Source organism: Somniosus microcephalus, unplaced genomic scaffold (genome assembly GCF_052327205.1).
Source record: "Somniosus microcephalus isolate GS21.2 unplaced genomic scaffold, FLI_Smic_1.0 unresolved_chr4, whole genome shotgun sequence".
Taxonomy (NCBI): Eukaryota; Metazoa; Chordata; class Chondrichthyes; order Squaliformes; family Somniosidae; genus Somniosus; species Somniosus microcephalus.
In genome coordinates, this window is record NW_028225182.1 from 13,107,041 (window position 1) to 13,112,603 (window position 5,563).

Consider the following 5,563-nt stretch of genomic DNA (forward strand, 5'->3'; position numbering starts at 1 on the left):
GATGGCTTATCGGGGGAAGGCAGTTGTAGCCAACTTCCTGGCACCATGGATGTTTCTGCTGCACAGGACGGGAGGAAAAAGAACGGGAGAGCTATAGTGATAGGGAATTCTATTGTAAGGGGAATAGGCAGGAGTTTCTGCATCCGCAAAGGAGACTCCAGGATGGTGTGTTGCCTCCCTAGTTCAAGGATCACGGATGTCTCGGAGCAGATGCAGGGCATTCTGGAGGGGGAGGGTGAACAGCCAGTTGCCATGGTGCATATAGTTACCAACTATATAGGTAAAAAACGGGACGAGGTCCTAAAAGCTGAATATAGGGAGTTAGGAGGTAAATGATAAAACAGGACCTCAATGGTAGTAACCTCAGGATTGCTACCAGTGCCACGTGGTAGTCAGAGTAGAAATAGAAGGATATTTCAGATGAATACGTGGCTAGAGGAATGGTACAAGGGGGAGGGATTCAAATTCCAGGGATATTGGAACTGGTTCTGTGAGAAGTGGGACCAGTACAAACTGGACAGTTTGCGCCTGGACAGGACAGGTACCGTTGTCCCAGGGGGAGTATTTGCTCGTGCTGTTGGGGAGGGTTTAAACAAAAATGGCAGGGGGTTGGAAACCTGTGCAGGGAGACAGAGGAAAGAAAAGCAAGGATAGAAACAAAAGAGAGGAAGGATAAAAGCAAAAGTGGAAGGCAGATAAATCAAGGGTGTAAAGCAAACAGGGCAACAGTAAATAATATTTCTAAAAGGACTAAGAGTGCTAAAGAAATAGCCTGAAGGCTTTGTGTCTTAAAGTGAGGAGCATTCCTAATAAGGTGGATGAATTAACAGCACAAATAGATATAAACAGATATGATATTATTGGGATTACAGAGACATGGCTCCAGGGTGACCAAGGCTGGGAAAGCAACATCCAGGGGTATTTAATATTCAGGAAGGACAGCCAAAATGGAAAAGGAGCTGGGGTAGCATTGCTAGTTAAAGAGGAGATTAACGCAATAGTTAGGAAGGATGTTAGCTCTGATGATGTGGAATCTGTATGGGTAGAGCTGAGAAATACTAAGGGGCAGAAAACTTAGTGGGAGTTGTATACGGACCCCCAAGCAGTAATGCTGAGTTTGGGGATGGCAATAAATGGGAAATTAGAGCCGCATGCAATAAGGGCACAGCAGTTATCATGGGTGACTTTAATCTACATATAGTTTGGGCTAACCAAATAAGTAACAATATTATGTAGGAGGAATTTCTAGAGTGTCACCGGGTTAGACCAATATATCGAGGAACCAAATGAACTCAGGCCATCTTAGACTTGGTGTTATGTAATGATAAAGGATTAATTAGCAATCTTCTTGTGCGAGGCCACTTGGGGAGAAGCGATCATAAAATGAAAGAGTTCTTCATTAAGATGGAGAGTGTAGTAGTTGACTCAGAGACTAGGGTCCTGAATTTAAGTAAAGGAAACTACGATGGTATGAGGCGTGAGTTGGCTAGGATGGATTGTGGAACGTTACTTAAAGGGTTGACAGTGGATAGGCAATGGCAAACATTTCAAGATCGCGTGGATGAACTACGGAAATTGTTCATCCCTGTTTGGCATAAAAATAAAACGAAAAAGGTCACTCAACCGTGGCTAACAAGGGAAATTATGGATAGCATAAGATCCAAGTAGAGGACATCTAAATTGGCCAGAAAATGCAGCAAACCTGAGGATTGGGAGCAGTTTAGTATTTAGCAAAGGAGGGCAAAGGGATTGGTTAAGAGGGGGGATATACAATATGAGATTAAGCTTGCAGGGAACATAAAACCTAACTGGAAAAGCTTCTATAGATAAGTGATGTGAAAATGATTGGAGAAGTCAAGTGTAGCTCCCTTGCAGTCAGAATCAGGGGGATTTATAATGGGGAACAAAGAAATGGCTGACCAATTAAATACATACTTTGGTTCTGTCTTCACAATGGAGGACACAAAACCCTCCCAGAGATGTCGGGGAACATAGAGTCTAATGAGAGGAAGGACCTGAATGAAATCAGTGTGTGTAGGGAAATGGTGTTAGGGAAATTGATGGGATTGAAGGCCGATAAATCACCAGGGCCTGATAATCTACATCCTAGGGTACTTAAGGAAGTGGCCCTAGAAATAGTAGATGCATTGCTGGTCACCTTCCAAAATTCTATAGACTCGGACAGAGTTCCCATGGTTTGGAGGGTAGCTAATGTAACCCCACTATTTAAAAAAGGTGGTCGTGAAAAAACGGGGAATCATAGACCAGTAAGCTTGACATCGGTAGTGGGGAAAATGCTAGAGTCCATTATAAAAGATGTAATAGCAGAGCACTTGGAAAACAGTGACAGGACCGGACAAAATCAACATGGATTTACCAAATGTAAATCATGCTTGACTAATGTACTGGAATTTTTTGAGAATGCAACTGGTAGAACAGATAAGGGAGAACCAGTGGATGTGGTGTATATGGACTTTCAGAAGGCTTTCGATAAGGTCACGCATAAGAGATTAGCGTGCAAAGTTAAAGCACATGGGATTGGGGATAAGGTTCTGACTTGGATAGAGAACTGGTTGGCAGACAGGAAGCAAAGATTTGGGATAAACGGGTCTTATTCCGAGTGGCAGGCAGTGACTTGTGGGGTACCGCAGGGGTCAGTGAACATAAGAACATAAGAACATAAGAAATAGGAGCAGGAGTAGGCCAATCAGCCCCTCGAGCCTGCTCCACCATTCAATAAGATCATGGCTGATCTCATCCTAACCGCCAATCCACGATCAAAGAACCATCTCCTGAATCTAACAGAATTAAACACACGAAATAGGAGCAGGATCAGGCTACACGGCCCCTGGGCCCGCTCTGCTACCCACAGGGCCATGACCGATCCGAACCTAGACTCATGTCCAAATTCCTGCCCGCTCCCCGTAACTCTTAATTCCCTTTACTTCTAGGAAACTGTCTATTTCTGTTTTAAATTTATGTAAGGCTGTGGCTTCTACAGCTTTTTGGGGCAGCATATTCCATGGACCTACCACCCTCTGAGTGAAGTAGTTCCTCCTCATCTCAGTTTTGAAAGAGCAGCCCCTTGTTCTAAGACTATGCCCCCTAGTTTTAGTTTCACCCATCATCGGGAACATCCTCCCCGCTTCCTCCCGATCCAACCCCTTCACAATCTTATGTTTCAATAAGATCGCCTCTCATTCTTCTGAACTCCAATGAGTAGAGTCCCAATCTACTCAACCTCTCCTCATAAGTCCATCCCCTCATCCCCGGGATTAACCGAGTAAACGTTCTTTGTACTGATTCCAGAGCATGTATGTCCTTTCTTAAGTATGGACACCAAAACTGTATGCAGTATTCCAGGTGCGGTCTCACCAATACCTTGTACAACTGAAGCAATACCTCTCTATTTTTATATTCTATCCCCCTAGCAATGAAAGCCAACATTCCATTGGCCTTCTTAATCACTTGCTGCACCTGCATACTCACCTTTTGAGTTTCGTGCACCAGGACCCCCAGATCCCTTTGTACTTCAGTACTTTCAAGTTTCTTGCCATTAATATAATAACTTGCTCTACGATTTTTCCTGCCAAAGTGCATAACCTCACACTTTCCAGTATTGTACTCCATCTGCCAAATCTCTGCCCACTTACTTAGCCTGTCTATGTCCACTTGTAGGTTTTTAATGTCCTCCTCACTCAGTACTTTCCCTCCCATCTTAGTATCATCTGCAAACTTTGATATGTACACTCGGTCCCCTCCTCCAAATCGTTAATATAGATTGTAAAGAGTTGGGGACCCAGCACTGGCCCCTGCGGAACACCACTAGTTACTGATTGCCAGTCTGAGAATGAACCATTTATCCCAACCCTCTGCCTTCTGTTAGATAGCCAATCCTCTATCCATGCCAGAATATTACCCCCAATCCCGTGATATTTTATCTTAAGCAATAATCTTTTGTGTGGCACCTTATCAAATGCCTTTTGTAAGACTAAATACACTACGTCCACTGGTTCCCCTTTATCCACCCTATATGTTACTTCCTCAAAGTACTCCAGCAAATTTGTCAAACATGACTTCCCCTTCATAAAACCATGCTGACTTTGTCCTATTAAATTATGATTATCCAAATGTCCTGTTACTGTCTCTTTAATAATGGACTCCAAAATTATACCTACCACAGATGTTAGGCTAACCGGTCTATAGTTTCCAGCCTTCTGTCTACTGCCCTTTTTAAATAAGGGTGTTACATTAGCAGTTTTCCAGTCTGCCGGGACCTTGGCTGAGTCCAGAGAGTTTTGGAAAATTATTATCAATGCATCCACAATCCCTACCGCCACTTCCCTCAAGACACTAGAATGTAAGCCATCAGGTCCAGGTGATTTACCCGCCTTGAGTCCCATTATTTTACCGAGTACCACTTCCTCAGTGATTTTGATCGTGTTTAGCTCCTCCCCCCCTTTAGCCCCCTGTTTGTCCAGTGTTGGGATATTCTTAGTGTCTTCTACTGTAAAGACTGATATAAAATATTCATTCAGTGTTTTTGCCATCTCCATATTTCCCACCATTAATTTCCCGGTCTCAGCCTCTAAGGGACCAACATTTACTTTAGCCACCCTTTTTCTTTTTATATAACTATAAAAACTCTTACTATCTGTTTTTATATTTTTTGCTAATTTACTTTCATCATCTATCTTCCCTTTATTAATCAATCTTTTTGTTATTTTTTGCTGTCTTTTAATGTTTTCCCAATCCTCTATCCTCCCACTAGATCTGGCTACCTTATATGCCCTTGTTTTTAGTCGAATACTATCCTTAATTTCTTTACTTAGCCACGGATGGCTGTCTTTTCTTTTACACCCTTTTCTACTCAGTGGAATATATTTTTTTTGGAAGTTGTAAAATAACTCCTTAAATGTACATCACTGATCATGTATCGTCTTACCCTTTAATCTATTTTCCCAATCCACTCTACTCAATTCCGCTCTCATACCTTCATAGTCTCCTTTATTCAAGCTTAGCACGCTTGTTTGAGATCCAACCTTCTCACCCTCTAATTGAATATGGAATTCAACCATGTTATGGTCACTCATTCCAAGGGGATCCTTTACTAGGACATTTTTAATTAATCCTGTCTCGTTACACAGGACCAGATCTAAGGTTGCTTGCCCCCTGGTCGGTTCAGTTACATACTGCTCAAGAAACCCATCCCTAATACACGCAATGAACCCATCCTCAAGGCAGCCCTGCCCAATTTGATTTGTCCAAATAATATGATAGTTAAAATCCCCCATAATTATAGATGTTCCCTTATTACAAGCCTCAACTATTTCCTGATTGATACTCCGTCCAACAGAGTTGCCACTGTTCGGAGGCCTATAGACTACGCCCACTAGTGTTTTTTTCCCCTTATTATTCCTTACCTCCACCCAAACTGCTTCATTATCCTGATCTTTTGACCCAATATAATTTCTCTGTATTACAGTGATTCCTTCCTTTATTAACATAGCCAGCCTACCTCCCCTTCCTTCCTGCCTGTTCTTTTTGATCGTTAAATAACCTG